Source organism: Sciurus vulgaris, assembly GCF_902686455.1.
Source record: "Sciurus vulgaris genome assembly, chromosome: 13".
Taxonomy (NCBI): domain Eukaryota; kingdom Metazoa; phylum Chordata; class Mammalia; order Rodentia; family Sciuridae; genus Sciurus; species Sciurus vulgaris.
Genome location: NC_136474.1, coordinates 38,303,452 through 38,327,313, shown reverse-complemented (window position 1 = coordinate 38,327,313; position 23,862 = coordinate 38,303,452). Strand labels below are relative to the sequence as shown.

The 23,862-nt window shown below is 40.3% G+C and overlaps 2 pseudogenes across 2 annotated transcripts; one reads left to right on the top strand and one right to left on the bottom strand.

Moving 5' to 3' along the window:
- Positions 1 to 5,648: 5,648 nt before the first annotated feature.
- On the bottom strand, positions 5,649 to 19,470 carry LOC306643115 (zinc finger protein 639-like; annotated as a pseudogene). Its single transcript has 2 exons — positions 19,351 to 19,470; positions 5,649 to 6,963 (listed from the first exon to the last, which is right to left on the bottom strand). The product of its transcript is annotated as a zinc finger protein 639-like (transcript).
- Positions 19,471 to 21,288: 1,818 nt separating this feature from the next.
- LOC306643114 (cleavage stimulation factor subunit 2 tau variant-like) lies at positions 21,289 to 23,172 on the top strand (annotated as a pseudogene). Its single transcript has 2 exons — positions 21,289 to 21,364; positions 21,675 to 23,172. The product of its transcript is annotated as a cleavage stimulation factor subunit 2 tau variant-like (transcript).
- Positions 23,173 to 23,862: the final 690 nt, after the last annotated feature.

Below are 23,862 nucleotides of genomic sequence, written 5' to 3'. Positions count from 1 at the left end.
TTTATAGTGTTTTGAGCATGAAGGGGTGCTGTATTTTATCGAATGCTTTTTCTGCATCTATTGAAATAATCATGTGATTCTTGACTTTAAGTCTATTAATGTGGTGAATTACATTTATTGATTTCCTGATGTTGAACCAACCTTGCATTCCAGGGATGAAACCCACTTGATCATGGTGCACTATCTTTTTAATATGTTTTTGTATGCAATTTGCTAAAATTTTGTTGAGAATTTTTGCGTCGATGTTCATTAAGGATATTGGTCTGAAATTTTCTTTCCTCGATGAGTCTCTGTCTGGTTTGGGTATCAGGGTGATATTGGCTTCATGGAATGAGTTTGGGAGGGTTCCCTCCTCTTCTATTTTATGGAATACTTTGAGAAGTATTGGAATGAGCTCTTCTTTAAAGGTTTTGTAGAACTCGGCTGAGAACCCATCTGGTCCCGGACTTTTCTTTGTTGGTAGGCTTTTGATGACTTCTTCTATTTCAGTACTTGAAATTGGTCTATTTAAATTGTGTATGTCCTCCTCGTTCAGTTTAGGCAATTCATATGTCTCTAGAAACCTGTTGATGTCTTCGAAATTTTCTATTTTGTTGGAGTATAGATTTTCAAAATAGCTTCTAATTATGTTTTGTATTTCAATCCTGTCTGTTGTGATATTTCCTTGTACATTCCGAATTTTAGTGATTTGGGTTTTCTCTCGTCTTCTCTGTGTTAGTGTGGCTAAAGGTTTATCAATTTTGTTTATTTTTTCGAAGAACCAACTATTTATTTTGTCAATTTTTTGTATTGTTTCTTTTGTTTCAATTTCATTGATTTCAGCTCTGAGTTTAACTATTTCCTGTCTTCTACTACTTTTGGTGCTGTTCTGTTCTTCTTTTTCTAGGGCTTTGAGCTGTAGTGTTAGGTCGTTTATTTGTTGAGTTTTACTTCTTTTATTAAATGCGCTCCATGAAATAAATTTCCCTCTAAGTACTGCTTTCATAGTGTCCCAGAGATTTTGATATGATGTTTCTTTGTTCTCATTTACCTCTAAGAATTTTTTAATTTCCTTCCTAATATCTTCTGTTATCCATTCATCATATAATAGCATATTGTTTAATCTCCAGATGTTGGAATAGTTTCTGTGTTTACTCTTTCATTTATTTCTAACTTCAATCCATTATGATCTGATAGAATACATGGTAGTGTCTCTATCTTCTTGCATTTGCTAACAGTAGCTTTGTGGCATAATATATGGTCTATTTTAGAGAAGGATCCATGTGCTGCTGAGAAGAAAGTGTATTCGCTCTTGGTTAGATGGTATATTCTATAAATGTCCTTTAAGTCTAAATTATTGTGTTATTGAGATCTATGGTTTCTTTGTTCAAGTTTTGTCTGGAAGATCTGTCCAGTGGTGAGAGAGGTGTGTTAAAATCACCTAGTATTATTGTGTTATGGTCTATTTGGTTTCTGAAATTGAGAAGGATTTGTTTGACATACATGGATGAGCCACTGTTTGGGGCATAGATGTTTATGATTGTTATATCTTGCTGATTTATGCTTCCCTTAAGCAGTATGAAATGACCTTCTTTATCCCTTCTGAGTAACTTTGGCTTGAAGTCCACATTATCTGAAATGAGGATGGATACTCCAGCTTTTTTGCTGAGTCCATGCGCATGGTATGTTTTTCCCCATCCTTTCACCTTTAATCTATGGGTATCTTTTACTATGAGGTGAGTCTCTTGCAGGCAACATATTGTTGGATCTTTCTTTTTAATCCAATCTGCCAGTCTATGTCTTTTGATTGATGAATTCAGGCCATTAACATTCAGGGTTATTATAGAGATATGATTTGGTTTCCCGGTCATTTGGTTCATTTTTAAAATTTTATTTATTTATTTGTTTGACACAACTTGTTTCCTCCTTTATATGACAATTCCTTTAGGATAATTCCTCCCTTTGCTGATTTGCTTCTTTGTTTTTCCTCTCTTCCTCATGGAATATTTTGCTGAGAAAGCTCTGTAATGCTGGCTTTCTTTTTGTAAATTCTTTTAGCTTTTGTTTATCATGGAGGCATTTTATTTCATCATCAAATTTGAAGGTAAGTTTTGCTGGGTATAAGATTCTTGGTTGGCATCCATTTTCTTTCAGGGCTTGAAAAATGTTGTTCCAGGCCCTTCTAGCTTTTAGGGTCTGGATTGAAAAATCTGCTGATATCCGTATTGGTTTCCCCCTGAATGTAATTTGGTTGTTTTCTCTCACAGCCTTTAAAATTCTGTCTTTATTTTGTATGTTCAGTATTTTCATTATAATGTGCCTTGGTGTGGGTCTGTTGTAATTTTATGTATTTGGAGTCCTATAAGCCTCTTTCAAGTTGAGTTTCCATTTCATTCTGCAGATTTGGGAAATTTTCTGATATTATTTCATTGAATAGGTTGTTCATTCCTTTGGCTTGTTTCTCTAGGCCTTCCTCAATCCCAATAATTCTTAAATTTGGCCTTTTCATGATATCCCATCGTTCTTGTAGATTCTGTTCTTGATTTCTTACCATCTTCTCTGTTTGTTCAACTTTGTTTTCAAGGTTAAATATTTTGTCTTCAATGTCTGAGGTTCTGTCTTCCAGGTGTTCTATCCTATTGGATATGCTTTCTATGGAGTTCTTAATTTGGTTTATTGTTTCCTTCATGTCAAGGATTTCTGTTTGGTTTTTTTTCAATATCTCTAACTCTTTATTGAAATGATCTTTTGCTTCCTGTATTTGCTCTTTTAACTGTCGATTGGTGTGATCAATCAATGCTTGCATTTGCTCTTTCATCTCATCATTCAGTGCATGCATTTGCTCTTTCATCTCATCGTTTGCTTCTCTGATCATTTTAATTATGTACATTCTGAACTCCTTTTCTGTCATTTCTTCTGCCATGCTGTCACTGGGTTTTATTGATGTAACATCTAGATTTGTTTGCAGCATTTTCTTTCCTTGTTTTCTCATATTGTTCAGGTATCAGAGGACCGCTGAGATATTGCAGATTTCCTTTATTGACTTACACTGTCCCTGAAGATTTCTATATATATCCCCCCTTAGCCTTCAGTAGGCTGAAGTCTTGGAGGAAGTTGATAATGCGGTGCTCCACAAGGAAGCTGCCTCTCTAGGAGTGGTGGCCTTCAGGTATGGTATAATCCCTGCTAGTGGGCAGAGGTGCCTCCACTTGTTGACCAATGGTCATCCAAAGGGGACCTAGGCTGTGGGCTGAGGCAAGGCCTGTTTGGGCCTGAGTCTCTGGTTTTACCGTCCTTGTGAGGAATCCTCACCCGACAGGGAAGACTCACCCGGTGGGGAGGTCTCGCTGGTCAATTCCCTCCTAGAGGTTCCCCTCAATTTATAGCTACCGCCTGGGCTGGGCTGCCTTCCTCTGCAAAGTTCCCAGGGTCTGGCCCTACCCCCTGGGCCTGGGAGCCTCACCCTTTGCAGATGAATCTCCTTAGGCTGCCCTTCCTCAGAGAATCTGCCCACAGGCCTGGAACCTTCGCTCTGCCCTAAGCCTGTCTCTGTGCGGCTCTTCCACCAAGAAGCCTCCTAGATCCTGGGACCCTGCTCTGCACCTAATTGCCTGGCTATGTGGCCCCTCCTCTGAGTAGCCACCTGGGACCCTGTACAATCGCTCTGAATCCCAGAGACCCGCCACACGCCTCTTCCTCCAGACAGCCGCCCAGTATTCCGGTGTGGTCACTAGGAGTCCAAGAAACTCACTGCGTGCCTCCACCTCCACCAACCACCCGTAGCCCTGGGCAATCAATCACTCCGAGTCGAAGTGACCCTCCCCGTTCCTCCTCCTTCTCCAGATAACCCCCGGGGTGTTCAGGAGCGGTCGCTCTGAGTGGCTCTGAATCCACGTGACCCGCAGCACAGGTCCTCTGGGCAACCGCCCGGAGCTCTGGTGCGGCCACTCAAGACCAAGCGTCCCACCACGCTTCTCCTCCAGGCAGCCCCCCTGTGTTCAGGAGCTGTCACTTTAAGTCCAAACAACTCACCACTCGCCTTCTCCTCTGAGCAGCCGCTTGGAGTGCTAATGCAGTCACTGCGAGTCCAAAGGACCCGCCGCGCTCCTCCTCCTCCTCCTCCTACTCCTCCAGGCAGGCCCCGGGGTTCAGAAGTGGTCTGAGTCCAAACAGCTTGCCACGCAGCCCCTCCTCTGGCAACCGCCTGTAGCTCTGGTGTAGTCACCCCAAATCCAAGCGGCCACTCTCCTCTTCCTCCTCCTCATCCTAAGGGCAGGCTCCGGTGTTCAGAAGCGTCGTTCTGAGTCCAAACAGCTCACCGCGCGGCTTCTCTTCTGGCAACCGCCTGTAGCTCTGGTGCAGTCACTCCGAATCCAAGTGGCCATGCTCCTCCTCCTCCTCCTCAGGGCAGGCCCCGGTGTCCTGAGTCCACACAGCTCTCCTCGCCACTCTTTCCCTGGGCAGCTGCCGGAGCCCCAGTGGTTGCTCCGAGTCCCAGCGCTGTGTCGAGTGGCCTCCTTTACGGCGCTCCCAGCTGTCTGCGTTCACTGCTCCAGCGGGGGGAGGGGCGTCTCACCGGCAGCTCTACTTCACAAAGTTTCCTGCGTTCCAGGACCACCGTCCCATCCGGGATGCCTCCGCAGGGGGTGAGAGTCACCCGCCTGCTTTGAGTTGGTCCCAAGCATCTCAATATCTCCTCTTTTGAATCCTGAGTCCTGGAGCAACATGAAATGCAGCCACCCTCTAGGCCGCCATCTTGAAACCCCGAGAAGTAGTTCTGAAAGTACAGAATACCTAGCTCCTAGATCAAAAGGAAAGAAAATGACTCAGAAAGTCCACATTAGAAGAGAAACTACTGAAGTTTTCAAAGTAAACAGATAGAACTTTAAGGTTATGGTTTGATATGCTGTTTGTATTTCAACTTCCTTATAGCCACAAATGTCTTTAACTATATTTTGATTTCTCTAGACAGAATTCTCTGCAAAAGAAGAAAAGGATACTGGCAATATGAAAGACAGTTCTCTACTAAAAGTAAGAAGGAAGCATGACATGAACCTCATCCTCTTGGGAGTATCAGGCACATATGAGGGGATTGTGGTAGACTACTATAATAATGGCCCCATAAAGAACCACACAATCCAGTAAATACAACTTTGTGTGGTTCCATGACTCCATGACTTCAAATTCAGCTGCATGGTTTGATTTGGCCAGTGGTCCATCTTTGAGTGTAATGCAAGAGAAGCTAGAAAAGAGCTTACACAATGGGCTTGGTCTCACAGAATAACACACAATTGAAGCTCAGTCTAGCCTCATGGAGGATGAGTGAACCTAGAAAGCACAGGCAACAACCTTCCAGCTACTCTTTTAAGAAGCCAGATATGTGGGGGAAGCCATTTTAAACATTCTTGGTTAAGCCTCTCAATGGCAATACTAGATCAAGAAACCACAATCAAACCAGATAATCATAAGCATTAAAATAGCAGTGTTTGGAGTCATTTATGGTTTTTTTATTCAAAAAAAGTTAAAATAATAAATAAAAGTTTATTACTTTACCAAAATTTATGTAAGTCAAATAAAGAGAATAATCAAGGTGTTTTATGGATTGGAAGTTGACTTACTAATTCCCTTTCATTTCCAAACCTCATCAAGCAGTCACTAAATTTACGAGGTCAGTCAGCTGAATGCTTGGAATACAGATGAATTTTAAGATCTTTGATCTGTCCTGTTGAATATTCACAATATTGGCATAAATAAATCCCTTTGAATAAATGTGAATTTAAATGCTTGCAATATTCTAGCATGCTTGAAAAACCCTTCCCACCTTCATCACAAACATGAGCGAATATTTTAGTATGTTCAATGGCAACATACCTGTTAACATTTGTATAAAGTCTACTCCAAAAACCACATTTTGACATACAAAGAAGTTATTACCTTTGTCAAAGGTAATTTTGCCTAAGAGCCTGTATTGTCCATGTTCTCCATTGTTATACTTATCATTTAGTTCTATTAATTTACCTGCATGCTCATTTACCACATGACTATGCAAGTCTTCTAGGTCATTCATTTCAGGTTCACAGAACTCACACAAGTACTGTTCATCACAGCTGTGCTTCTGGAAATGTAAGTAGAGTTCACTGCTTGAGGAGAACTGCATGTCACACTGCTCACACCAATACAAGTGATCACTAAATTGGGTATCTGCAATGTGTTGGCCTAGGTTTTCAAAAATTACTGTCCTGTAATTGCAGTTTTTACAAATGTAGGGATCCTCTTCATGTAGTTTGGCATGTTCGATCAGAAGCACGTTGACCTTGCATACCTGACACACATTTGAATCTGTACATTTATCCTTCAGGATCATAAGCTGTTTTAATCAGAAGAATATTTACTATTGAATTAACAAAGTTCACATTTATAGAAGCCACTGCTATTAGCTCTCAGTAAAGGCCATTTCTGCTGGGCTGTCACATTCAAAGCTTGGCTCTTGTCAAGAATTTTACAAAGTTTATCTAGTGGTTCTTCATCAGTTTGGTCTTGGAGGTTCTCAGAGGAATCATTTTCTGTCTCTAAGTCATAATCCTCAGAAATTGCATGCACTTCTACAGCAATGGGGACATCTTCAGAATTATCAACTTCTATAGGACTCGAGTTTGTTGGTTGATTGATTTGGGTAAATCACAAACTTCATCACAAATTTCTACATCAGCAACTTTTTCTGTTGTAAAGGCAGTGTGGTATATAATTCTAAGTACAGGACTGGGGAATCAGATATTTCTGATTTCTGTTTCTGACCTTGATTCCATCTGCTAAAGTTTCAGTATCAGAATCATCATCATTTTTGTCAAAATATTATGTCTGGCTGTCCCACAGAGCAGACACAGAAAAATGATCAGAAAAAATCGCATTGAATTCATCTGCCATTCTGCTTATTCCAAAGCAATCTGAATAAAGAGAAGGGTGTAAAGTTTTCCTTTTTCTTTTCTTTTTTAAGGATACTCATATCTTTTCAACTAGGTATAATTCTTAATATTGCAGCTAGGAAAAATGAATTATGGTTTCCACAGAAGGCAAAAAAATACCTCAATTTTACTGATGAAGAAACATACTCAGTGAAAGTCAAGTCAGCTAAGAAATGGAAAAACCAGAGATGTAAATATGTGTCCTGTAATTCCTGGGCATTGAATAGCTAACTGTAAGTGGGTACATCTTCATGGCTAAGCACTGCCATCACCAAGTTACATTGTGTTTCCAGTTCTTAATCAGCCAGCAAGTGGAAAGAGGGGAGGATAGTCACCTAAGAAAAGCGTTTCCCCATGTCAGCCAGCCCAGGCAAAGATGAGGTGGTGGCAACCTAGCATTGTGGGTGGTGGGTAGCAATGCTGCTCAGGCTCTGGCGCTCCTGGTTGCTCTGCTCGGATGGGCCCTCTCCCTCTTGTGCCCCAAGCCCAGTCCTCCAGGCCCCAGGTCCAGGGTATGCGGCACCACTCCTCACTTATATTTTGAGACGGATTCTTATGAAGCAGTAGTTAACTGAACCACACTGGTTGTTTCTGTGAAGGTATGCCCTTCAGCACTGATAATTATAATCGGACTTAAAATGAAGTTAAGTTTAATATTTAAATCCTGCATGATAGTTTGTACAATCTCGTGTTAGATTTTAGTCTATTTAAATGACCCAGCTGAGGCCGCTCAGCACAGCGCTGGGACTCAGAGCCACCACTGGGGCTCTGGAGGCTGCCTAGGGGAGGAGCGGTGAGGAGAGCTGTGTGGACTCAGGACACCGGGGCCTGCCCTGAGGAGGAGGAGGAGGAACGTGTCCGCTTGGATTTAGAGTGACTACAGCAGAGCTATAGGCAGTTGCCAGAGGAGAAGCTGCACGGCTAGCTGTTTGGACATAGAGCGACCACTTCTGACACCGGGGCCTGCCCTGAGGATGAGGACAAGGAGGAGCGGGGCAGCTTGGATTCGGAGTGACTGCACCAGAGCTACAGGCAGTTGCCAGAGGAGGGGCTGCGTGGCGAGCTGTTTGGACTCAGACCACTTCTGAACACTGGGGCCTGCCCTGAGGAGTAGGAGGAGGAGGCGCGCGGCAGGGCGTTTGCACTCGCAGTGACTGCATTGGAGCTCCAGGTGGCTGCTCAGAGGAGAAGGCGAGTGGTGAGTTGTTTGGACTTAAAGTGACAGCTCCTGAATACAGGGGGGCTGCCTAGAGGAGAAGCGCGGTGGGTCGCTTGGTCTCCAGTGGCCGCACCAGAGCTCCGGGCGGCTGCCCAGAGGATGCGTGCAGCGGATCACGTGGATTCAGAGCCACTCAGAGTGACCGCTCCTGAACACCCGGGGGGTTACCTGGAGGAGGAGGAGGAACAGGGAGGGTCATTTTGACTCGGAGTGATTGATTGCCCCGGGCTATGGGTGGTTGGTGGGAGTAGGAGGCACACAGTGAGTTTCTTGGACTCCTAGTGACCACACCGGAATACTGGGTGGCTCTTTGGAGGAAGAGGCGTGCGGCGGGTCTGGGACTCAGCGATTGTACGGGGCCCCAGGTGGCTGCTCAGAGGAGGGGCTGCATAGTCAGGCGATTAGGTGCAGAGCAGGGTCCCAGGATCTAGGAGGCTTCTTGGTGGAAGAGCCGCACAGAGACAGGCTTAGGGCGGAGCAAAGGTTCAAGGCCTGCAGGCAGATTCTCTGAGGAGGGGCAGCCTAAGGAGATTCACCTGCGAAGGGTGAGGCTCCTAGGCCCAGGAGGTAGGGCTGGGCCCCTGGGAATTTTGCAGAGGAAGGCAGCCCAGCCCAGGCGGTAGCTGCAAATTGAGGAGAACCTCTAGGAGGGAACTGACCAGCGAGACCTCCCCACCGGATGAGTCTTCCCTGTCGGGTGAGGTTTCCCCACAAGGATGGTAAAACCAGAGACTCAGGCCCAAACAGGCCTTGCCTCAGCCCACAGCCTAGGTCCCCTTTGAATGACCATTGGTCAACAAGTGGAGGCACCTCTGCCCACTAGCAGGGAATATACCCCACCTGAAGGCCACCACTCCTAGAGAGGCAGCTTCCTTGTGGAGCACCGCATTATCAACTTCCTCCAAGACTTCAGCCTACTGAAGGCTAAGAGGGGATATATATAGAAATCTTCAGGGACAGTGTAAGTCAATAAAGGAAATCTGCAATATCTCAGCGGTCCTCTGATACCTGAACAATATGAGAAAACAAGGAAAGAAAATGCTGCAAACAAATCTAGATGTTACATCAATAAAACCCAGTGACAGCATGGCAGAAGAAATGACAGAAAAGGAGTTCAGAATGTACATAATTAAAATGATCAGAGAAGCAAACGATGAGATGAAAGAGCAAATGCATGCACTGAATGATGAGATGAAAGAGCAAATGCAAGCATTGATTGATCACACCAATCGACAGTTAAAAGAGCAAATACAGGAAGCAAAAGATCATTTCAATAAAGAGTTAGAGATATTGAAAAAAAACCAAACAGAAATCCTTGACATGAAGGAAACAATAAACCAAATTAAGAACTCCATAGAAAGCATATCCAATAGGATAGAACACCTGGAAGACAGAACCTCAGACATTGAAGACAAAATATTTAACCTTGAAAACAAAGTTGAACAAACAGAGAAGATGGTAAGAAATCAAGAACAGAATCTACAAGAACGATGGGATATCATGAAAAGGCCAAATTTAAGAATTATTGGGATTGAGGAAGGCCTAGAGAAACAAGCCAAAGGAATGAACAACCTATTCAATGAAATAATATCAGAAAATTTCCCAAATCTGCAGAATGAAATGGAAACTCAACTTGAAAAGGCTTATAGGACTCCAAATACACAAAATTACAACAGACCCACACCAAGGCACATTATAATGAAAATACTGAACATACAAAATAAAGACAGAATTTTAAAGGCTGTGAGAGAAAACAACCAAATTACATTCAGGGGGAAACCAATACGGATATCAGCAGATTTTTCAATCCAGACCCTAAAAGCTAGAAGGGCCTGGAACAACATTTTTCAAGCCCTGAAAGAAAATGGATGCCAACCAAGAATCTTATACCCAGCAAAACTTACCTTCAAATTTGACGATGAAATAAAATGCTTCCATGATAAACAAAAGCTAAAAGAATTTACAAAAAGAAAGCCAGCATTACAGAACTTTCTCAGCAAAATATTCCATGAGGAAGAGAGGAAAAACAAAGAAGCAAATCAGCAAAGGGAGGAATTATCCTAAAGGAATTGTCAAATAAAGGAGGAAACAAGTTGTGTCAAACAAATAAATAAATAAAATTTTAAAAATGAACCAAATGACCGGGACACCAAATCATATCTCTATAATAACCCTGAATGTTAATGGCCTGAATTCATCAATCAAAAGACATAGACTGGCAGATTGGATTAAAAAGAAAGATCCAACAATATGTTGCCTGCAAGAGACTCACCTCATAGAAAAAGATACCCATAGACTAAAGGTGAAAGGATGGGGAAAAACATACCATGCACATGGACTCAGCAAAAAAGCTGGAGTATCCATCCTCATTTCAGATAATGTGGACTTCAAGCCAAAGTTACTCAGAAGGGATAAAGAAGTCATTTCATACTGCTTAAGGAAAGCATAAATCAGCAAGATATAACAATCATAAACATCTATGCCCCAAACAGTGGCTCATCCATGTATGTCAAACAAATCCTTCTCAATTTCAGAAACCAAATAGACCATAACACAATAATACTAGGTGATTTTAACACACCTCTCTCACCACTGGACAGATCTTCCAGACAAAACTTGAACAAAGAAACCATAGATCTCAATAACACGATCAATAATTTAGACTTAACGGACATTTATAGAATGTACTATCCAACCAAGAGTGAATACACTTTCTTCTCAGCAGCACATGGATCCTTCTCTAAAATAGACCATATATTATGCCACAAAGCTACTGTTAGCAAATGCAAGAAGATAGAGACACTACCATGTATTCTATCAGATCATAATGGATTGAAGTTAGAAATAAATGAAAGAGTAAAACACAGAAACTATTCCAACATCTGGAGATTAAACAATATGCTATTATATGATGAATGGATAATAGAAGATATTAGGAAGGAAATTAAAAAATTCTTAGAGGTAAATGAGAACAAAGAAACATCATATCAAAATCTCTGGAACACTATGAAAGCAGTACTTGGAAATTTATTTCATGGAGCGCATTTAATAAAAGAAGTAAAACTCAACAAATAAACGACCTAACACTACAGCTCAAAGCCCTAGAAAAAGAACAGACCAGCACCAAAAGTAGTAGAAGACAGGAAATAGTTAAACTCAGAGCTGAAATCAATGAAATTGAAACAAAAGAAACAATACAAAAAATTGACAAAATAAATAGCTGGTTCTTTGAAAAAATAAACAAAATTGATAAACCTTTAGCCACACTAAGAGAAGACGAGAGAAAACCCAAATCACCAAAATTCAGAATGAACAAGGAAATATCACAACAGACAGGATTGAAATACAAAACATAATTAGAAGCTATTTTGAAAATCTATACTCCAACAAAACAGAAAACCTCGAAGACATCAACAGGTTTCTAGAGACATATGAATTGCCTAAACTGAACGAGGAGGACATACACAATTTAAATAGACCAATTTCAAGTACTGAAATAGAAGAAGTCATCAAAAGTCTGCCAACAAAGAAAAGTCCGGGACCAGATGGGTTCTCAGCCGAGTTCTACAAAACCTTTAAAGAAGAGCTCATTCCAATACTTCTCAAAGTATTCCATAAAATAGAAGAGGAGGGAACCCTCCCAAACTCATTCCATGAAGCCAATATCACACTGATACCTAAACCAGACAGAGACTCATTGAGGAAAGAAAATTTCAGACCAATATCCTTCATGAACATCGATGCAAAAATTCTCAACAAAATTTTAGCAAATCGCATACAAAAACATATTAAAAAGATAGTGCACCATGATCAAGTGGTTTTCATCCCAGGGATTCAAGGTTGGTTCAACATCAGGAAAATCAATAAATGTCATTCACCATATCAATAGACTTAAAGTGAAGAATCACATGATTATTTCAATAGATGCAGAAAAAGCATTTGATAAAATACAGCACCCCTTCATGCTCAAAACACTAGAAAAAATAGGGATAGTGGGAACATTCCTTAACATTGTAAAGGCCATTTATGCTAAGCCCATGGCTAATATCATTCTAAATGGTGAAAAACTGAAAGCATTCCCCCTAAAAACTGGAACAATGCAGGGATGCCCTCTTTCACCACTTCTATTCAACAGTGTTCTTGAGACTTTAGCCAGAGCAATTAGACAAACGAAAGAAATTAAAGGGACATAAATTGGAAAAGAGGAACTGAAACTATCCCTGTTCGCTGATGACATGATTATATATTTAGAGAAACCTGGAAATTCCACCAGAAAACTCTTAGAACTCATAAGTGAATTCAGTAAAGTAGCAGGTTAGAAGATCAATGCTCATAAATCCAATGCATTTTTATACATAAGTGATGAATCTTCAGAAAGAGAAATTAGGAAAACTACCCCATTCACAAGAGCCTCGAAAAAAATAAAATACTTGGGGATCAATCTCACAAAAGAGGTGAAGGACTTCTACAATGAGAACTATACAGCACTAAAGAAAGAAATTAAAGAACACCTTCGAAGATGGAAAGATCTTCCATGTTCTTGGATAGGAAGAATTAATATTGTCAAAATGACCATACTACCTAAAGTGCTATACAAATTCAATGCAATTCCAATTAAAATCCCAATGATGTACCTTACAGAAATAGAGCAAGCAATTATGAAATTTATGTGGAAGAATAAGAAACCCAGAATAGCTAAAGCAATCCTTAGCAGGAAGAGTGAAACAGGGGTATTGCAATACCAGATCTTCAACTCTACTACAAGCAATAGTAACAAAAACAGCATGGTATTGGTACCAAAATAGACAGGTAGATCAATGATACAGAATAGAGGACACGGACACAAACCCAAATAAATACAATTTTCTCATACTAGACAAAGGGCCAAAAAATGCAATAGAGAAAAGATAGCCTCTTCAACAAATGGTGCTGGGAGAATTGGAAATCCATATGCAACAGAATGAAACTAAACCCATATCTCTCACCATGCATGAAACTAAACTCAAAATGGATTAAGGACCTCGGAATCATACCAGAGACCCTGCAGATTATAGAAGAAAAAGTAGGTCCAGATCTTCAACATGTCGACGTAGGACCTGACTTCCTTAACAGGACTCCCATAGCACAAGAAATAAAAGCAAGAATCAATAACTGGGATAGATTCAAACTAAAAAGCTTTCTCTCAGCAAAGGAAACTATCAGCAATGCGAAGAAAGAGCCTACAGAGTGGGAGAATATCTTTGCCAATCATACTTCAGATAGAGCACTAATCTCCAGAATCTATAAAGAACTCAAAAAACTCTACTCCAAGAATTCAAATAATCCCATCGACAAATGGGCTAAGGAAATGAATAGACACTTCACAGAAGATGTACAAGCAATCAACAAATATATGGAAAAATGCTCAACATCTCTAGTAATAAGAGAAATGCAAATCAAAACCACCCTAACATTCCATCTCACCCCAATTAGAATGGTGATTATCAAGAATACAAGCAACAACAGGTGTTGGCTAGGATGTGGGGAGAAAGGTACACTCATACATTGCTGGTGGGGCTGCAAATTAGTGCAGCCACTCTGGAAAGCAGTGTGGAGATTCCTTAGAAAACTTGGAATGGACCCTCCATTTGACGCAGCTATCCCACTCCTTGGCCTATACCCAAAGGACTTAAAATCAGCATACTACAGAGATACAGCCACATCAATGTTCATAGCTGCTCAATTTACAATAGTCAGATTATGGAACCAACCTAGATGCCCTTCTATTGATGAATGGATAAAGAAACAGTGGTATATATGTACAATAGACTATTACTTAACCATAAAGAATAATAAAATTATGGCATTTGCAGGCAAATGGATGAAATTGAAGAACATCATGCTAAGTGAGATAAGCCAATCTCAAAAAACCAAAGGACTAATGATCTCACTGATAAGCGGATGATGATATATAATGGGGGGTGGGAGGCAGGTAATAGCGGAGGAAGAAGGGACTGTATAGAGGGGAAAGAGGGAGGGGGGTGGGAAAAATAACAGAATGAGTCAAACACCATTACCTATGTAAATGTATGATTACACAAGTGGTATGCCTCTACTTCATGTACAAACAGAGAAACAAGTTGTATCCCATTTGTTTACAATTAAAAAAAGAATAAGGGAAGGATGCAGAGCTCTGCTGCCTTCTCTTAGGCATCAAAGAGAAGCCCACTAAAGGAGGAAAAGCCTCACCCCCTCAATGTTTATACTTATGCCATGGATGTGGCTACTATTGTACCAAAAGCCACTTCCATGTTTCCCTTGGTGAGGGAAATGGTGATAGAAACTCCAAAATAAGAAATACTATGTGCTATATATAAGTACAGGATGTGACTATGTGAGCTTACATTAATCCGTATTTGACAGTACTCTCACAACATTTATACAGTGACTTTAGAAAAACACTTCCAAGGGCACTAAAAAGAAATCTCTCCTTATCCATGTTCCATGACCTCTTGAAAATTCTCTAAGTCACTCATGATCATTGGCCTGCTTGAGTTTTCTCTATATGTGCCTGTGTTTTCTGCTAGATAATGTGAGAGTTATAGAACATTTTTTGAATTAATGTTGTTTTTAAATTTCACTAATCCGTGTACACACCATAGCAATTTCTCACATGTAGCAGCTGCCCAGTGTATGTCTGTTAAGTGAACACAAGAAGGAATGGGTCAACTTTGCTCACTTCATTTTCACTAAGCCTAAAGGCTAAGCAAATTAAATGAGTGCAAAATCCAAGAGAGGGAATCTGCTTTCTTGCCCATGGTGGGGAAACAAATACTTTGATTTATTTTAAGTGAAACATCTTATAGCATATCTTTCTATATATCTATATCTAATCTATATATAAAGATCTATATATGTACAGACACACACATATACATATATATACATATTAAGATACAAATATATATAAAGTGTGTGTGTTCCACAAATTAGTACCACATGACTTGCCCAAACCTGCTTAGCATCAGGGTCTATTTCTAAGTGCACTTCTGTGATGAGGAAGAAGAGCTATAACATAATTGTTTGTAATAGTAATATTTGGTTTACACACGAGGTGTCACTTGAAAAACTCATGTGTTAATTCAGGAATATTTGGAAGTGAAATTATTAGATTATGAGAGCAGTAACCTTATCAATGGATTGATCCATTTTGTGGATTAATAATTTGATTGAATTACTGGTGGTCACTATAGACAGGTCAAATGAGGTTAAAGGAAGTACTTTGTCCCTACTGTTGCTCTCTCTCTCTCTCTCTTCCTCCCTCTCTCTGTCTTTCTCTCTCTCTCTCCTGCATTCCATGATCTGAGAAGTTTTTCTCTGCCATGCCCCTCATCTTGTGCCCAGAGCAATAGTCAATGGCCATGAATTGAACCCCTGAAACTATGATCCCCAAATAAACTCTTTCTCCTCAAGTTGTTCTTGCCAGGTATTTGAACCACAGTGATGAAAAGTTGACTAACTCAAAAGAAAAATTGACTAACTCAAGCTACATGAGCCATTGAAATGAACAGGCAACAGCACATCACGTTCACTGTTACATTCTAAAGAACTGCAATTGCATGAAGAAGCTCTCAGTTCCTGTAGGCCAAGGCACGTTTTGTCAGGTGAGGCCCAGTGTCTTGATGCTAGAGGAATATCCTAAGGTCATGGGGTCAGTGAGTGGCATAAGAAGGACTGGCACCCAGGTATTTTAACCTGTGATTATCCTCAACGTCTTAAACAGGGCCTCTGACTTGGCCTAAAATAGATATTTGGAATCTAAAATAGGCCTAATGTAACTTATTAACAGGTGGCCTTTGCCTTTAAGGAATCTGTAAGGGTAAGAGGACTGACAAAAAGGAAGATTATGAGTAACTATGATATAATGAGTAATTGTATGAGTAATTATGATTGAACAACACAGTGGTATCCTCATAATAAAGTCTGTTCAACCTTTAGGAAACTTTCCTTTCTGCATTTTTAGACCTCAAATACTATGTACCACACAGGTTCCAGATAGTCATCAGGTCTGAAAAAAGTGCATGTGTTGGTTCTGACTTCATATATATCCTCTTCTTTAATGTGCTCTGGGTGTGTATAACATGTCCTGCTCACTTTAGTTAAGCTTTGATCAGGTCGGTTATAAACTACAAACTTGTCAAATTATTTTATATCCTTGATTTGATTAGAGAACTTTTGGATCTACCAAAGACATACGTTTTCTTCAGGTGAAAGAGAGGGACAGGTAATTATTACCCTTCATCAAAAAGCATGTCAAGCCATGGGATTCCTTCACACATCTCCCCTTCTTGCTCTTGCAGTGCCCTGTCTTGTGTTAATCTCTTCTGCTATGGGTCTTGGGGGCAAGCATGCTGAGGCTCAGGTTTCTGCAGATAACTGTGGGATTAGACTTAATTATACACACTTAAGTTGAAATAGTTTGTGACACTAAAAATTGGTGCCCCTTCAACCTGTTCTGAAGACTTTGAAATTTCTTCTTTTAGATTTTCCTTTATGAAATACTATTAGGTCTGCAGGCAGCTAGTACTTGCTTAGAATAAGAAAATTCATCACTAAGAAGACTGGGGATGGGAAAGAAAAGAAAGGTCAAAGAAAAATGACAATCACCATGTTTATAAAGGAAAGGAATTAGAAAAAATAATGAATGTAAATAACCTTAAATGATATCAAGTTGATAGCATTTTGATACTAACAGCATGTCATAGTGGGAGTTTTATTGAAAAATGTACATAAAATAAAAATTGGTATTTTAATCATTTTAAGTGTACAATTTGATCACATTAATTACTTTCACAGTGCTGTACAATACTCAACATTTACCATTTCCAATTTTTTTCATTTTTTCCAAACAAAAATTCGATACTATTAAATGAAAGATCCACATCCCTTCTCTCCTTGAACTTCTGTCAATTTCTGTAGTAGTTTATATATTTATAAAAGTTTACATTCTACATATCTCTGATAAGTAGAATTGTTTAATATTTGTCTTTCTATGCCTGGTTAGCTCCTAACATTAGTTTTCATGTTCATTCATGTTACTGCATACATCAGAGCATCATTCCTTTTCACAGCTGAATGATACATTACATGTATGTACAATATATTGCTTATTCATTCACCAAATGTCTAGGGACATTTGGGTTGTTTTCAACTTTAGTTAACATAAATAAAGTTATGAACATTGGTGTGTGAGAGTCACTGAGTTCAATTCTCTTGGGTATATGCTTAGAAGTGGATTTACTAGATTACATGACATAATTTTATGCTTAACATTTGAGAAACTGTCATAGTGTTTTTCTGGGCAGTTACAGAACTTGCATTTTCACCAGAAAACACAAGGGTCCCATTTTTTCCACATTCCCATGATCATTAATTTTCCACATAGTTTACAATAGCAATTGTAATTGTAATCTGGTACTACCCTGTGGTTTTGATTAACTTTTCCTAATGACTAGTGATGTTTTCTTGTGTTTATTGGCATTTGTACATCTTCTCTGGAAAAAAAAATGTTTGTTCAACTTCTTTGTTCATTTTCAGATTAAGTTGCTTCTTGGATATTTAGTTTTAGCCATCCTTTGTTGAATATAAATTTCAAATATTTTCTCCCATTCTGTATATTATCACCACTATTTATTTAATTCTATTTTAACAGGTATATTAAGGTATGGTTGACATACAATAAACTGTGCATACTGTACATAGTTAAAATACATAATTTTATTTATTTGTGTGGACCAATGGTGCTGTGTACTGACCCTTACATTGTGGATGAAATGAAGGCAAGTGGAACAGTGTTGTGTACTAATAAAACCTCTCTGTGGGGGGGGTCATGATTGGGCAACAAATTTGGAAAGAGGTACATGAAAGGCATGCAGTTGACTATATATCATGAACCTTGCTCACGTTAAGATATCTACCCCCAGAAATAGGGAGGTAGATGTTTTGATTAAGGTGTGGATCCTGGCCCCAGTGCAGAAGTAGACGGTCCTGTGGCACATAGAAAATGTATATCAAAGTGCTAAAGTAGGATGAAATGCTGCTGAAGAGGTAACTATGACCTAATGGCAGGTGTACTCCCACCTCCAGAGCATCTTTTCTCCCAAGTACAGACAGGGACATAAACAGTGAGCTTTTCAACCAGTGTGGAGCTGGTAGACTGATCACATTGACACTTTCACAAACAGTAGAGGACAAAAATATACCATAGGAGCTAATGACTTTTTTCAAGATTTCTCTAGTAAGAGAGTTATTCAAACCACCACTAGAAAAGGTCTTGAGAAGCTGCTGTAATATATGGATGGCCACACTAGGTTGATAGTGACTAGAATACCCTTTTTTTTTCACAAGTGACCCTAAGTGTTAAGTAGTACTTAGTAATGAGCACTGGGATACAAACCAATAATGTAGTAGGGTCACATTGTTTCCTTGAATTGCCTTCAAGGAATAATCAAGCAATTTGTAAAAAAAAAATTCTGAGAATAAACAGGTGTAAACAAAGGGAGCCAGTTAAGAAAGATGTCAAGAAGGAAAGATCAAAGACTAACTCCTGACAGGTCTGGGAACATGGTAAGTTTGGGATTTATGGTCATAGATTTCTCCATATATTTCAGAAGTGAAATATTATTAGTAGAGAAGGTGCACTAAGATAAAGTTTGCCAGGTCATTGACCCCAGCACTCACATTAACATAGGATTGACTTATAGATGAAGCTCCCCTGAATGGGATGGTTACCCATGACTGTTTCAGAAAGGACCAACTAGGTTCAAAAACTCCCCCACCCAGGCCTGAGGTTGTGGCTCATTGGTAGAGTGCTTGCATGTGTAAGGCACTAGGTTCAATCCTCAGCACCACATAAAAATAAATAAATAAAATAAAAGTAAAAAAATCCCCTACCCAAAGTGAAGGAGGAGTTATACCCCTGACTGGTGAAGAGTACAGTAAGTGGATCCCAGTTCTCATGGCAATCATAAATTTGTGAGTATCATTAAATTTCTTATGTTATCCTCCGCTCAGGGGTGACCTACTAGTGCTCTGTTTGAGCCTCATTTTCATTTATGATCGAATTCTCTTGCTTAGCTTTTCATATCTGACTGTAGATATTCTTTTGCCAGGAGACTAGAACCAAGACTTGGAGTCTGGCCCCTCCCTCACCTGTGACACTAAGCACATGATGTACCATGGCATTTTCATCTGCCATATACCTTCAGGGTTGGAGGAGAGAGAGAAGCGCTTATTAAAGTAATTGGTATGGACCATACTAAGCAAACCCATCTTGACCATCTGGAATGGAGTCTTTGGAGAAGTATTAATAAAGTTAAGCACTCGTAAGACTTGCTTGTCTTCCCCTTATGAATACCTGAGAGCTCTGGCACCTGCCACAAGCTGTGCATGTCTAAGCTGTGCATCCCATTGCTATAATGCCAGAGTTGATACACATACAAAGCTGTTGCTTTACACACTGTGCATATTAAATCCAGCATAGGGGACATGTCAATGTGGGCTCAAGAGACTTGTTTCCCTGGGGGTGGGTCAGCAATTTCTTGTAAAAATGTGAGAAGTCTGCAGCCCTCCTAACTTGATCCCTGTTGATTCTGTTGGACTCTGGGCCTGTGGTCACAGTTTATTCCCTGAGTGAACTAAAAAAAATTTTAAAATACCTTGGGGCACTACAGTTGGTCTCCTGGTCTGGCATGTCATTCACTTTCAGTTTTAGTAATCACTCATGGACCCTGTCTTGTTGGCCAATAGTAACCCCAGTTGCTGCTGCCATGATGCCATCTTGTTGGATGGCAGGTTTATCTTTGCAATTCCTTATTCAACATTTATTTTTTCATCCTTACTTTCAGTCTTTCACTGTTCACTTTTGCTGTTTTCTCTGAAACCTGTGCTCTTATGAAGACAGTGTTTGCTCCCCTGATGTCATGCACCTCACATTATACATGAAAACCCAAATTGAGGCTTTGTCTGGTTTTATTCCCTCTATAAGAGAGGTTATAAGTCTTTCATTTAGTTGCCAGGGCTCCTATGGGACAAAAACCTGATTGTTACTATAATTTCAATGATTATTCTGTTTCATTTTGTGCACGTACTTCTACTGCTTCCATCAACTTTGTTTACAAGTTGGACAAATGGCTTTGCAGCATGCCATTTACACTATGCTAATAATTTGATGTGACTGCAGTCGTCTTGAGTCATAACCACCATGATTCCTCTGGGATAGCCCTAGTTAGTTATTACTCCATAGTTTCCCAGCATAGTATAAATAGACAAAAACATTAGAGTGATATGTAGAGCTTTACAACCAACCTGTGCTCCAGGAATGTGCCCAACTCTGATAAACCTCCATTTCAGCTAAGACATTCACTTTTGCCCAAATCCTATATACACCCCTCTATCTGGCCCAATTGTGGAAATACAACTGATCTTACTGCCATCCAAGACCACAGTTTTGTCAGAAAATTCCCCAATAAAATTTGCTGTGTGATTCTGGATCAATCTGTGTCTCTTTCTTTGATTTCATGGCACCTTGGTCCTGGTTCTCACATGCTGGGGCTGGGTTATTCTGAAAAGACAGAATAACAGACATAATAAAAGACAGAAGACAGTAGGAAAATAACAAAGTCACAATGCAGTGCAAACTGCATAGGAAATAAAATAGAACACAACAACAAAAGTCCACCAGTGAGTAATGTCTCATAGAAAGCATTAAAAGCAAACAACAACAACAAAAAATGAACTGTCACCGTTTTTGATCTACAGCCACATCTTCTTTCTCAGCACCTTTGGAATTCAATTGTGACATTCATTTTTGAAACAATATGCTGATATCTCCCTACTGTACTGTTTAAGACAACTTGGGTTTTAGCAAAAGCACTGTAATCATTCACATTGGGGCTCAGACTCTTCTTCGGTACATAATACTTGCTTCTTCTTGATGCTCATCAGTAAAATGAATGTGTTTCACTAATGCAGTTTCTGTTCCACCTACACTGCCACTGGCAGCAATACCTAGTCTCTACCCATGGTACTGCCCAGGTCCTTGGATTTGAGAGATGATGATTAGACAAAAAGTAGATCATCCCAGACCTGATGGTGGATGAACACTTGTTAATGCAGAGAAGAGGGAAGACAAATATACAGGAACTGAAGCCAGAGATTCTTCAGGGTAACAAACCCTGATCTGTCCACATGACAGATAGAAAGGTGCTTCAGGGGTTAAAAAATGGAAAAATAATTGTAAATTTGAAACATGTACCTGGGAAGACTTGTAGAAGAGTCCACTATTGGCTATGTGCACAACCAGAATCAAGTCTAGTTTGGCAGTGAGAGACCTGGCAATGGATCAATCCCTGTTCATCAGGAACATATAGTATGAGGCAACTGAGAAACAGTTAAAAGGACATTTTCTTGGAGCTTGACTCTTGTCTATTTCCATCTAGTATATGATAGAGATACAGGAAAACTGTGAGTACAAGACCAGGAGACCTTGCTTAGTGCCATGCGAAACCTCAATGGATGTAAGTTCAGTGAGAGAGCACTTTGGATGGATAATGCTGCCAGTGAACAGAGGGAGGAATTAAATAGCCTGGGGCCTGCAGCACCCATCATTTACTCACCTCATGGGGACCCCATCAATTCATAAGGTGCCCTCAAATCAATTACCAGAGAAGTTGCCCAACTCTCCATGGAGCAGATGTTTGAGTTGATGAAGTAGATGAAGCTCTGTGCCCAGAAGAGTCACCAAGAAGCTTGAAACATGTTTCTTCAAAATTCACAACTGGCTATCACATTGCAGGCACAAGAAGTGATGCAAATGGATTCTGACGTGCTCTGAAAATTCTACATCACAAGATCCATGTCACACCACTGATCCCAGGCAAATCTCAGTCTGTGTCTAGCCCTGGCCCTAGTTCTGCCTCTGGGCTGTGGTGCAGGGCCTAATGTTGTACTGAACCAACAGTATCTTCTAGCTCCTCAGCCTCAACATTTGGCTAGAAGACCTGTTAAGGACATTCCTCATCTAATGCAGACTCCTAACCAGGGTGGAATTCCAGTTCTAGGTCAATACTAACAGAAGTTCCTAGACCTGAGCCTGGTTCCTTAACTCCTGAAACAGCAATGCAAGGCACAAGTTGGAATACCAGGAGTTGGCTCAGTGCCTTTAGAACAAGGACAAGTACAGAGGTCAGATCCTATAGAGCTCCGATGCCTCATGTACCCATGACTGCTGGAGGTCTACCTCCTTGAAGACTGTTAGATGCTCCAAATGACCCATATGGAGGGACTCTGCTTTCAGATACTGGAGAAGGAGAAGCCAGGGGTTATCTGGGCCCACCCCATCAGGGTCCCCCAGGCACCATGCCTTTGGTCATGAGACCTGTGGCCCTTCCTCTCATGATTTGAGAGGAAGGCCATTATCAGAACCCAGAATGCTAATTTGAGAGCCAGGAGGACCCATATGGATCAAAGTGGTCTATATATAGATGGTAGAGGAGGTAGAGATTCTTGAGGGATGGAGGCTCAAGTCATGAAAACAGAGGTCTTAGAGACAAGAGTAATGGAGAAAAGAGCAGTGGAAAGCTTTGCCATGAAAACCAGAGGGATGGAAGCAAGAGGCATGGCTGCAAGAGGATTAGAGATGAGAGGCCCTGATCCTAGTTCTAGAGGCCCCATGACTGGTGGAATTCAGGGTCCTGGTCCCATTAATATAGGGACAAGTGGTGCTTAGAAACCTAGAGAGGTCCCCAGGATTTCAGGAATGGGACAGGTATAAAAGGAGCAGGTATACAGGGGGCAAGCAAGAAAAGTGGAGGCCAGCCAGGAAATTTGAGCCCTGGGCAGAGTCAGGTAACTCCACAGGATCAAGAAAAAGCAGCTTTGATCATGCAGGTTCCTCAGTTGACCACAGATCAGATGGCCATGCTGCCACCTGAGCAAAGGCAGAGTATCTTGATTTTAAAGGGTCAAATCCAAAAATCCACTAGAGCATCTTGAAAGGTTTTTAAAAATACTTGGCTGTAGTTTCTGTGGCATAGAAAATGGGTGCAAAAAGCTGAGTTCTGCATCTCTACACTTTAATGATTAGGGTTTCTCTCCTAGAACCTAACCACAGTTCTTGCTGTCTTTGTGTTTTCATTTTGATTTGAGGGTAGGGGGTAGGGAATGGGTCTGTTCACTTTAAGTCACTGTAAATATACAAAAATAACTCTGAAAATGACTATAATTATACCAAATTATTAGCATAGTATACCAAATTATACCAAATTATACCAAATATATTGTCAATGACCATTTATTTATTTATTTATTTATATGTAGTATTGAGAATTGAACCTAGTGCCTCACACATGCTAGGCAAGTGCTCTTCCACTGAGCTATGATGCCAATCTCTGATCAATTTTATTCTACAGTTTCTCCCTTTTCCTAGTTGCTCCTACCTCTTCTTAAATCTTCTCCCTCTACTCCACTGATCTTCCTTATTTCACTCTATCTTCCACTTGTGAGTAAACATTTCACCCTTGACTATCTGCTGCTGCCTTATTTCACTTAGCATTATGTTTTCCAGTTCTATCGATTTGTCAGCAAATTACATAATTTCATGCTTCCTTATGACTGAGTAATACTCAGTTGTGTATATTTACCACATTTTCTTTACTCATTAAT